This window comes from Argiope bruennichi, chromosome 4 (assembly GCF_947563725.1).
Source record: "Argiope bruennichi chromosome 4, qqArgBrue1.1, whole genome shotgun sequence".
In the NCBI taxonomy this organism is placed as follows: domain Eukaryota; kingdom Metazoa; phylum Arthropoda; class Arachnida; order Araneae; family Araneidae; genus Argiope; species Argiope bruennichi.
Window position 1 is genome coordinate 132680363 of NC_079154.1, and position 12688 is coordinate 132693050.

The 12688-nt window shown below is 31.3% G+C and overlaps 1 protein-coding gene across 4 annotated transcripts in view; it reads left to right on the forward strand.

Moving 5' to 3' along the window:
* The window catches only part of LOC129965616 (muscleblind-like protein 1), a 156721-nt gene that overhangs the window by 16447 nt on the left and 127586 nt on the right, over nt 1–12688 (forward strand). The window lies entirely within an intron of this gene.

The window sequence follows — 12688 nt, forward strand, 5'->3', positions numbered from 1 at the left end:
TGCTCATAAGCTCTTTCGTCACTTTGTTCGCCAATAGCATGCAGCTAATAACACCCAAGTGCATTTATTAGAGTATACGAGAACATTTCGAGGAAACCCCTCCTGCTTTTTGCTTTATCCATCATGTTCACATGTACAAGTATAAGTAAGACAGGCGTACTTCTCTTTATTTGTTTGAATCCAAAATCCCATCGAGATCTTTGATAAGCCACATTCGCACTTTCATGTCTAACTTACAAAGATTTTTTAGTTATCGTATTTGTAGGCAGATATAATTCTTAAGATGTTTTTTACGGGCTCAAGGAGACCTGAAACACAGGCGTTCGTGAAAATCTCGAGTTCAAATTTTTTAAGTATTGCACATACTCTATGCATGGGAGAAAAAAAAAAAGAATAACTAATGTAGTAAAGTAAATTGTTTAAGAAAATATCAAAGAAAAGGGGAAAAACATTTTCCTATAACTTTCATTAATTATTTTTTTAATTGATTTATGTTAGTCAATTATATGTTTTTTTAATTTGAATTATTTGTTTCAGCAGGTCTTTTTTCGCGAAAAGCAAATCAACCAAATTTGAATTGGATTAATTTTGGTAGTTAACAGCATCTTCACTTGTAGTTGAATTTTAGCATGTTTTCTTACATCATTCATGTTAGGGAATGATTTTTTTAACCTTAGTTTCAGATGAATAAGACTTTCACTATTCTCAAAAAATCAAAATAATAGAAATAGTACTTTACAATATTCGATTTTCCTAAACCAAGGAATGATAAAATTCTACCTACCTTCCAATCGTAGCCATTGCATTTGTACATCGAAAGCCTGTTTTACGAAATGTTTAAAATTTTGTTCATATTTCTTAAAATAAAAAAAAAAAAAGTCTTCTCATGATTGTATAATTGCCATCAATAAATTTCAAAATTTTATTTCATATTTTAGTATTTCAAAGTGCATCTCTATCCAATCAGCTTGCTCGAATCTTTTTTCCCCCCCTCTTTTCCTTCCTGCCGAGTCCCAACAGACATCTCATCCGTTGTTATTATTAAAGGTTATAAAAGTCATCCGACGTTTGTGATGACGTTGACGGTTGCCGTCTTCAATTATATCGGGTTACATGAACAGAATATTTTTGGAATCTTATCGGTTTTAAGCGGTTTAAGCTCAATTGTTCAAGCTAAAGGCTTTTCTTAAATCCTTACTGTTTTTGAGATAAAAAGTAATAAGTGAAACAGTTTGATTCTTTCATAATCTGACAGAGATTATATTTTTTTCAACTTATAATCTTATTTAAGTGCGTTATTAATTATCTATGCGTAATAAGGAATTTAATGGAGAAAATTAACCATTAAAATTTTACGAAAGTGATGCGACTGGAAGGTTTGATTAGTTTTTTTGTTGATATTTTTATAAATTTCTGTAATGAATCATTCTTTTATGGTAATTCGTATTAACAATAAAAGTGTTTGTGCACATACTAGCACTCTGATCGGCAGATAAATGCACCAAATTTTGAAACTCTTTGTCCAGATCATCGAACTTGTAGGTAGTTGGTTAACCATTCTGACAAAACAAGCCTGACCTAACTAACTTTACTTACAGTCCACATTTGTATATACAATATAAATGATTAAAAACCGTGACAATACACAAAATATAAAACAATACGATTTTTTTACAAATAGTGGTAAAAATGTTGTGCATTAAAAATAGTGGTAAAAATGTCGTGCAGCCACAAACTTATATTTACCAAAGTTTGAATTAATATATGTACTTTTTGCAATCATATAGTCCTTTGCGTTTTTCTGTCCTTCTTTATAGTCCTATTCTGTTTTCTGACTAAGAGGAAGCTTCCCGTATGTAGATTTCGTTCAAAAATTGATAGAAACTACAATTTTAGTATAAAAGCATCTTACTGAATCCTTCTAATTCATTACGTTTTTAATTTAACCATGCGCTTACGTTTTTAACTTAAACAAAAATGAATTTTTTGATGCTAAAACGCAGCATTTATCAACATTTCTAGGGCGATACAATGCTTTCTCTAAGAAGTAAAAATACCCTGTCTCTGTTAATTTGGAAGTTTCTTATTATAGTGGGAAAGTCTCCATCGACCGCCCATGAAGTTTCTTCGTTTTAACAATCAGCTAACTCATCACGCATCGGAGGTACAGGAGAGTAGAATGAACAGCGTGCAGATTGGAGAAAATACAATTCTATTCAGTTCAGTTCAAAATTAAAATTTCATAGTTTGCGGATTCGGCAATAGGTTTTTTTTTTAACCTAAACGTGGAACACTTTCTACTCTGACTGGGGAGGGGAACAGACTATTGGATGAAAATGGTGAATAAATTAATGAATAAAATAAAAATTCAGAAACGAAATAATTCTGAATCACCTTGAAGAATGGAATAATGTTCTGTGGCAACAAGTCGTTGATTGAAACAGATATAAGTAATGTTGTTCCAAATTCCTCCAAATGAAATATAATTTAGTTTTTGTCAGCGGAGGCTATTAGTGGAATTACTATTTGTAATGTTGTGGGGACCCAAATAGGAAACTATCTCACGAAGCACAGTACATATGTGACATGGTTAAAATAGGAAACTGTCTCACGAAGCACAGTACATTTGTGGCATGGTTAAAATCACTGCGCCATTAGAAAACTACTATGTTAGAAATACTCTAACCGGATGCACATTCTTCAGTGGGCTACAAATGTTAATTCCTTTATTACCTTCTGTCAACAAAATTTGGTTCACAACATGCTGAGCCGCCTGTTTGAAAAACTCCATGGGTATTTCCCATCAGTTTCGATCAATGACTCACTGTCGTAAACTGTAACTGTAACCAGATTTTTCCGACATCCTTAGGGATATACCGAAATTTTTATTGCGGGAATTCTTAAACATAGCGTCTTTTCTATTTGGGCACTCTTTAGAGATCAACTCTACAAATCATATATTTTTACTTTCTGGTATACGAAGTATAGAGAATGTTTTGTAATCGTTTAATAATTTGAAATCGGTATCTCCATATTTTTGGGAAATGTCTATTTGTCTCTGACAAAGATAACTAAAAAAAAAAAAAAAATTGAGATAAACAAATGAAATTTGATACATGGTCTTGATACCAAATTTGTAAATTTCTTTCAAATTTTATGCAAAATCTGTTCTGAGGAAGTCCGTCTGTCTTTTTGTTCGAATGTAGTTAACACAATAACTGCAAAACGGAGTTAGTAAGATGGATAAAATTTGGTATTCAGATTTAACATCTATAGTGTAGACACTTGTCGAGTTTTTCGGTAAATCCATTTTGGTGTTGAATGTATAATTTTTTTTTTTTTTTTTTTCCAATTTTAGTAGCACATAAAACGCGATGACGCAAAAACGCAATAACTTAAGTATATCGAATTTGGTATTAGAATTTGTAACACACAAATTTAAGTTTCATTCGTTTGAGAAAAAGTTTGTTTAAAACACAAATTCACTTTATTAGAGAGTATGAGAGAACGTTTTGAGGAGACTGTACTTTCTGGATTTACTTTAAAAATCGAAGTCGTGTGGAAATTTTTCTATTATCAAATCATTGGAAATTGAATTAGTATTTCTTTTGATTCACCATATAGTGGGAGGGCAAATCCACGGCGCCAGTAAACAGTGACTTGGGGTCGAGCGAGTTGTCATACGTTTGCGTGTGGAAATTAATTGATCCGAGCCCATCGATTCCTGCGCGCCAGAGCTGCACCCCACCTTCCCTCAAAGCCAGGGCTCCTCTGGATCTTGGCAGGTTACAGGGCAGACAACATGTTCTCCTTCGGGGGAGGAAGTGTTTAATTCACCCCTAGAAATTTTAATGGCCCGTCAATTTTTAATTGAAATTTGACGACGTATAATATTTATACCAGTTGCGTAGGTGTTTTGTGAGTTGAATTCGTGTTGGGAGTTCTGGGAAGCTCTTTTGTTTTCCAAATCATATTTAGAGCAAAACAATGTGTAAAATATGTTGTCGAACACTGTGTGCTGTCGGTTTTCAGTATAAAAGATCCTGTCAATATATATTTTTCGAGTAATGAATTTTGTGGATAATTTGGCATTATGAAACAAGAACCAAAGAAAAATAATGATTTTGATTTGATTAAACTGTATCTTGTTTTCAAAGCTGCGTGAGAAGGTTATTTTAGGTGCATTTTGAATCATGGTCAGATGAAAAGGACAATCCTACCCACCAAACTTCCACACCAAGTGGCCACTAGTCGGCAGATGTTTGACTTAGTGTTTTAACATGCACTCAAGTTTTAACATACGGGGTATTTTCAATGGAATCAGGCTTGCCATATGTTTACATTCTATGATTCGTTTTGTGTTTAGTTTTTATCTTATAGACAAGGGAAATAAGTCATACATTTTGATCCTTCTATCGAGGCTGGTTCTAGAATTTGATACATATTTACAATTTTGATGCCGAAACTACATGCGGGATTGATATTTTCTAGTTTGTGCATTTTTGAGTTTTCGCGAACAAACTGGCTGATAGGCAGGCAATCTATCAGCCAATTTACGGACTGGACGAATTTGGTTTAAAATATGGTATACATCTAAAATATTCGTTATGAAATCATATGCTATGTACTATCTATCTGCCGCGTTGTATTAAGTTTCAATGTTCACTGATATTCGGATACTTATTGATTTTCGCCTGACAGATTTCTCCTTGAAATCAATAGAATTTTACACTTAGGTGTAAAGATCGTACACCAAACTTCTTTCTGACTCACTGCATTTTTGAGACAGAAATGCGTTTTTCATACTGATGGCGATTAATAGGGCAAATTTTTTGACGTTTTATCTTTTTTTATTTCGTATGCAAGATTTTAAAAAAAAAAGAAAAAAAAAATACATTTTGATAAATATTACTTGGTTTCGATCCTTAAAAGAAATATTTCTTTTCGGTGTGATTTCTTTTGTGTCTGTTTAAAAAAATAAATGGATAAAAATTCGCGCATTCAGCCTATTCTGGATGGTTCTGTCCTACAGGTCGGAGCTGTTTTGTGTAAGATATTAATTGTCGTCTGTCGCTAGTGGACTCCTGTACTGCAGGATGTCGTTTTCTTACTTATTGTCCCATAATGTTTATAATGGTTCTTATGTTCTTGCAAAAATAGAAAATTAAGTATTCGTGAAGATGTGCCATGTTAAGTCAAAAAACGTTTGTGAATGAATGACTTCACGTAGTTGATAAGTTTGATAATTTTGACATTTGAAGGTGTGATGATTTTTAAATTTTTATGGATCGTTTTTGCTTGTTTTTATTTAACTCAAATTATTTCATATTTGTAAAGATAAAATTTTGTCATTGATTTTCCATTGACTCCTCATATGCCAGAGTTTTGAAAATTTACGCATTTGTGCATTATTTTCTACAGTACAACAATCTATTTTGCCATTGTCAGATATTCGATTCATTTAATTAAATTTTGAATCCGTATACAATCATTTAAGAATTGAATTGGAGAAAATGGATTTCAAGATTCCATGCCATTTATAAAAATAGATTTATAAAAATTAAAAATATCGATTTAAAATTATATATATATATATATATATATATATATATAATTATAATATTACATATATATATATCTAACATTTACATGTATAATTATATTTTACACACACACACACACACACACACACACACACACACACACACACACACACACACACACACATATATATATATATATATATATATATATTTAACATTTACATGTGTTTTTTACATATATATTTTACATATATATCAATATCATCAGTTACTTTTTTTTGTCGAAGAAATGTTTTGCTACATGGCGAACGCGCTGGGAGTGTAAAACCCTAGTTGAAATCAAAAAGTCTATAATAAAGTCTATAATAAATCTATTAGTAAATGTTTGTTATCATTATCACACATTTGCATAATTTTATCTGATCTTACAATATCCCTGTTATTACTGTTTTTATTTTCAGTTAATGTATTGGAAAAAAGTCAAATAAAATTTTTCAAGTTAAATCTCGTTTTAAATATTTCGAACGATATTAGTGAATCACTGCAATTAGTATAACGGACTGTTACAAATGTTTCTCTGTCAAGTTTCGAAACTGTCCTGTGATAATTTATGTAAGTTGTCATTCATCCATTTGAACATTAATACATTTTCATTCAGTTATGCAATTGCTGACCTTTGTCTTACGATAGCACTCTGCAAACACTATTTCCACCAAAGTTGCGGAGGTTGGTTTAGTATGGAAGCAACACGGGATGATTTCGAATTAACTGCAATGAGGTAGATAGTTTGTCCACTCAATTTTGATTCTGATTCGAAATTAGTTATTTATGTTCGATGTTCGGTATTATATTCGATATTATTGAAGATGACGATTTCTGTCGTATAACTGATTTAGTGTTTCTACGTTTGTGGAACAACTTTTAGGTGCTTTTTTACTTTCTTGTAGTATAGAGACAGTAGTGTACTCGTCAAAAAATTTAACTCGAGATTGTGGCGAATCTTCATGCTTTAGACTTTCTAAGTTCGAAAAACATATTTTTGAAAAATGCCTGCCTATCTGTCTGTGACAAAGATAACTCAAAAACGTTTTGAGCTAGATGGGTGAAATTTGGTATACTGTCTTTACACCAAATTTGTAGATTTCTGTCAAATTTTGTGCTAAATCTATTCAGTGGAAATCTGCCTGTCCGGTTGTTGGAATATAAGCTAATTCGATAATTACAAAAAGAAGAGAGCTAGATGGATAACATTCGGTGTACATATTTAACAACTATAACGTAGATACTTACTAAACTTTGATTCATACCTAAGAAGAGGTTGAATATCTTTCGGTCGTACAGGTCAACAGATGTTCAACACCTCCTTGCTTCTGAAAGTACATTTCAGAAGTATGTAAACGTGATAACTCTAAAACGCGGTAACTTAAATACATCAGATTTTGTATTTGATTTTGTGATTACAATTGTGGTTCTTCGTCAAATTTTGGCATCAATTGACTGGGCGTCTGAACCAAAAATTCATATTAGTTAAGCAATATGTAAGAAAGTTTTTGGGGAAACTCCCGCTGGTTACGGTTATGAAAAGCTTTTTTATGTTATTTGTGCAAACAATGAAAAATGTAAGAGGAAATGAAGCAACGATAATGAATTGGCCCCGCATGACAAAAGACGGTTTGAAAATGAATGGTTTTTTTAGTGACAGTTTGCGATTTGTCAAAGGCACTAAATACCACTAATGTATTTATTTATCAAAAGCAACATGCTGTGAGTTTGGTTTCGGCTCTTGTCATAGTGATAGAGCCTTCTATTGGTAAGAGATTTGAATGAGGGGAAAAACAATGCTTGTTTTCCCCCTCGGAGCTTGGAACAATTAACTCTTAACTAACTTTGAACAATTAACTCTTACTAACTTTTAACAATTAGTTCTCTCGACGAGGGGAAACAGCATTCGCTATTGTTCGAATTTTCTGCTTGTTATTACATATGCTGTAATTTTTTGTACAATTTCGCGCAATGAACTTTACTGTTAAATTATTAAAAACGTGTTTGATAATTAAAATACTTTTTTAACGCGTTTCCCCTAATTCGACGCTCTCCTTAATCTGTAACATCTAGTCTGATATCATCCGGATTATTGAGAGTTAATTATATATTAAGTAAGAACACTTACAAAATAAATACATAGAGTTTTTTAATGCTATCATATATATATTGCAGTTCCTATTATTATTATTTAATTTAAAAAAAATAATTATTGATGTTTCTTTCCTAATTCGTCTGATTAAATGTATTTTTTTTCGCTGACAATTTGTGTTCACAGTTCGTCTAAAAAATTGACCAGAAGAAGGAATTGAAGAAATGTCGAGTAAGATGTGAAACAAGGCATTTCGTCCAGTTGAAAAGAAGTAAATAAATGAAAGTGTCACTTCCTCATCCTACATGTACTGCTTCCCGCCAGTGTGTGTCCGTTATCTCGGCTTTCTTTTTCCAAAGGCCCGCCTAGTGTACGTGCTTCAGGCTTCATCCTGTTTCTGATATCGCCGACACACAATGAGTGTGGCTCGCTTTTCTTTTATCGTGAAGTCGCCTGTGGCCAGATTGTTTTCGGTGAAAACGAAATTTATTTCATCGCTAAAATTTTGATATTCATGATCAGGACTTTCCAGACGCAATTAAATCTGTAAGAATTCTTGAAGAATGACTAGAAAATCTGGAGTGAAATCTCTTAGAATCATGATCGTATAATTGAAGAAAGAAAAGTCATTTAATATATAAAGTTGTATCATTTATTGAAGAATCTGTATATGTAAAACGCTAATGTGCTTGGAACAGAAATCGCTCATATTACTTAATATATACTGAAGTACATATTAAGTAATAATTTCACTGTTGCCATTCAGAGATTATAATACTGAATGGCAACAGTGAAACGTAAACAAATGACTGTATGAACGTTTCAGACTGCTTCATTGAATATTTTTACAGGTGCACTTAATTTAATGCTTCGCTAATGAATGCAATTGCAAGATATTATAAGAAATGCTCTGACGTGGGCTGGTATTCTATTCAGTTTGAGAAAACCAGACGCAAAAGAAATAGGTATTAAATAGAAAGTTTAACAAGCGCCAAAATAAACTGAACTATCGCCAAAGTGGGTATGACTTAACTATTCCTTACCCTCGAATAACTAAGAAATTTCCCTAGCTGCTATGGAAATTAGGAGTGAATAATGAATGAATAATTACGGAATATATAATGAATAATTACGGAAAATGACAGAAAACGCTAAAAATATCCTTCCGAATCCTGGCTCACAGCAGTGCTAATATGTGAACGAATTTTTAGCATGGTTAGAAAAACGTAAATGAAATCTCGTTTTAGCATGAATACAAAAACACTGCAGTCTCTCATCATTGCAAAGATGAGCATGGCAGTTTGTTGCAATTTAATGAAATAAAATTATAAACTTTTAACAAATGGTGCTAATTTGTTTTATCAACAAAATAGTGTTGTGCGATTTTTTAAAAAATTATTTCACTTATATATATAATCAATAATAAATACTTGTTAAATAATTTTAAATAATATTTGAAAATATTTGTTTTAATTAATTAAAATTCTTTGGAAATATCTCTTCTACAATAAGTTGTAGATGTAATGGTGTAATATCTCATGTGTAATATATCGGTAATTAGAGTTACCATGTTGGAGGGTATGCAGTATTAATCGTTTAAAAAGTCCACAATTTGGACGAATAGATGGGTCGCCAAAGTTGTATAGAAGATCTTAATTTTCTGGAATCGGGATAGATATGATTGTAAAAAGAGTCAGTTTTATGTGGCGTTCTTAAATTTTTTACCACCCTCCCTATTACGGGACGGCGGGAAGATCGTGTTAATGTTTCGATAGAAACATTTTGGTACGTCTAAAAGCTGACAAAAATGGAGTAGTAAATGAAACAAAGCTAAAATGAACTAAAGCAAAAATCATTATTTAGAAACTTCTTTTTAATCTTAGAAAATCTGCCGCATAATGTACAATATTCGATTCTAAATCCAAAATCTATAAAACGATGTTTGATCATACTTTCTAATTACGTCTAATTATTCTTTATTTCCCTAACATTGTTTTTGGTAGGGTTTTTTTATGATGATTTTTTTATTCTAACAAGCTGCTCCATTATCATTTCATGAAAAACGAATGTGCCGAAAGAGGTTGTTAGAAAGGGGGTGGGGGAACGAAACAGTTAATAGTCATAAAATCATAAACTCTTGTTATCCTGTAATTGAATCATTATTGTCTTGCCCATTGGTGAGTCAGTGAAGACAACTAATGCAAGGAAAGCTAATCTGTTTTCAATCAAATGTTTTTTTTTTCATGCCCTGCCGTGTCCGATGAGTTATCACGGAATGATTGTTTTATTGTTACGCTGATTTATTTATTAAAGCGTGACGTCCTTTCCCAGGAACTACAATCAAATCTTATTAATTATTGTAAATGTTTAAGTTGTTTTCAGATTGTGATCTTGTCTCGTAACATTAATATAAACATTTTATTTTCATGTTGAAAGGGCTCAGAAATTATTTTTGTTTCCGTACTGCGGTTATATTAATTTATGTATTGTAGAATCAAAATCGCTCTGACTTGAATGACAGACATGGCTGTTTCAGTTCAAAATTAATGACTTTTTCCTGTGTTCAAGAGCGGTGCTCGCTCTTGCAGTAGTTTGTGGTATTTTCTTATGTGCTAATTGAATCTTTTTTCTTTTCATTTTATGATCTTCTTAAATTTCTTTGGCTTCCTGCAGATGATTGAGGTTCAAGTTTAAAATTTTAGAACCTTTTCCTTTGTAAGTTTTTGAATCGGAGAATTCTACAAAGATATAAAAAATAACATTAAATTTAGAAACATAGGTGGCATACGTTCCTGATAGGATAAATGTTAAAATGAGTATTATTGCAATACGAAAAATATATTTCATTCATTTTTTAAGGGAAAACATCTTGCTTGATTTAAATTTCTTATCAACAGACTGAATTTACAATGATATTCCCAGTTTAATTCACAAATACAGTAGACTCCCAAATAACCGATCCAATGCGGCGAAAGTGTAGGTGAGGTGACAAAAAAGCTTAGGTTCCATAAATTCAGTCTGCCTACAATATTTTTAAAAACATTCTTTTTATACCAAACCTGCTTTTATTTCTGTTTTTTGATCGCATTGTGCTGTGACTATTTTATAAATGTCGCTAAAAATGTTTTTTGGGGAAAAGTATGTTTAAGAATAAAAATATCATAAGTATATGGAGCAAGAAATTTAAAATTTTGTTCTGATTAGAATATGAACCCGTTCAGATTTCAAATAGGTACGAAGTCGAATGTAGGTTTAATTCTTGCGAAATTTATATAAACTTATTCTATTATTCAATTATAAATAATTGCAGTATTTTGAAAAGGCAATCCAAGAAGAATTGTCATATTGATGGTTGTTTTTTGTAAAACTCTAACGTGTTAGCAAAGACAATTAATTGTTCTCAGATTTATTACAAATAATTGCTTTTTTAATTAAATCTGATAGTCTTCAGCTTAATCATTGTATTGCTGAGTTGACTGTATTGTCGTAAGCTATAAATAAAGTTATTTAATTTTCATATTATAGAACTAATTAATCAGTCTTACTTCGTGATAAAGGATAGTGCAAATTAGATTTGTAAATAATTTTTAACGTATTTAGTTTTGCGAGTACTTTCTACCATTTTCTTCCGATCGCTGCTTTACAGAGAAAAATATGTTAATTCTAAATCAGTTTTTATGTTTTTTTCCCCCGAATTCCTTTGAAGCTAAACCTTTTCCAAATACGCAAGGTGGATTAAATCGGCGTTTTATTTAAACAGTGTGATGTATTAAATAAAGTTCCCTTCCAAATTGTGTTACCATAACAAATGTTTACGAAGTTAACGGAATTTTAATAAAGATACTAACTCCTTCGTTTTCTTTCATTCATTTTTAAAATTGTATCCGGAATTATGCTTCCAGGGCTGCTTAATTGGAGAGAATAATTCATGTTCTCTCCGGAACTTCCTCTTTTATTAAATGAATAATTTATGGGGCAAGCTGAAAATGCCGATTCCGATAATTCTCATTTCTTTCTTTTTCCCCAGAATCCTGGAAAACGATAATTATTTTAAGGACAGCGGTGATTAGAAACGGGGTTTACTTTATGGTCGAATTAAAAAGTCAACAGATATATAGTTTTCTCATTTGATATTAGCTGGAGAAGTATAAATTCCTTTCGGGCTATTCGATAAATTTAATTTAAACAGTTTAAAAATAAACCTTTTCTTAAGACTAATAAGTAATAAATATTTAAGGTGAAGACATTTTTTTTAATTCTTATAAGTAAATTTCTTTATTTTAATTGTTTGTAGCTTTTTTTCTATAATTTTTAATTAATTATTGTGAATATTATAGAATCATGCTCAGAGTTTTTTTCCTTAATTTTTTGTCTGTTTTGTTAGTGTACTAAAAAGGAGAAATTATTTTTTAAATAAAAAAATTGAGAATCGGAATAATAACAGGTGTGAAAACATTTTTTATATTTAATGAATGTTATGTATTTTTCATTTTTATGAGATTCATTGTGGCTTAATTTCCTTATCTTTTGCATACTTATCTGGCTCAAATGCTGTTTTGTGACCCCCTTCCCTCCCTTATTTTTCAGAAATTAAAAAAAATAAAAACTCAAATACTTTTAATATTTTTTATTTGAACTGTTTTCTTCACTTTGGAGGAATTTTTTTAAATTCATCATTATAAATATTTTGAAATTTTGAATTCAATTTTTTATCAAATTCATCAACATCTGTCTCCATTCGCATCGATCCAACATGTAATTAGATCAATCGATTAACTGATGATTAAGCTTTAAAATGTTTAACCCATTGATGGGCAGTACAGCCTTGATGGCAGTGCCTGCTAAGACACTACTAAATTTCATATATTACCTATAGGCGTAGCTACACAACACATAATTATAAAATTATGTTTTATGACAGAAGAATTATGGCGTTTACGTCATAAGGCATTCTGTCGTATCATTTTCATGAGCTTGACGGCTGAAGGCGTACTGTCCATCAACGTGTTAA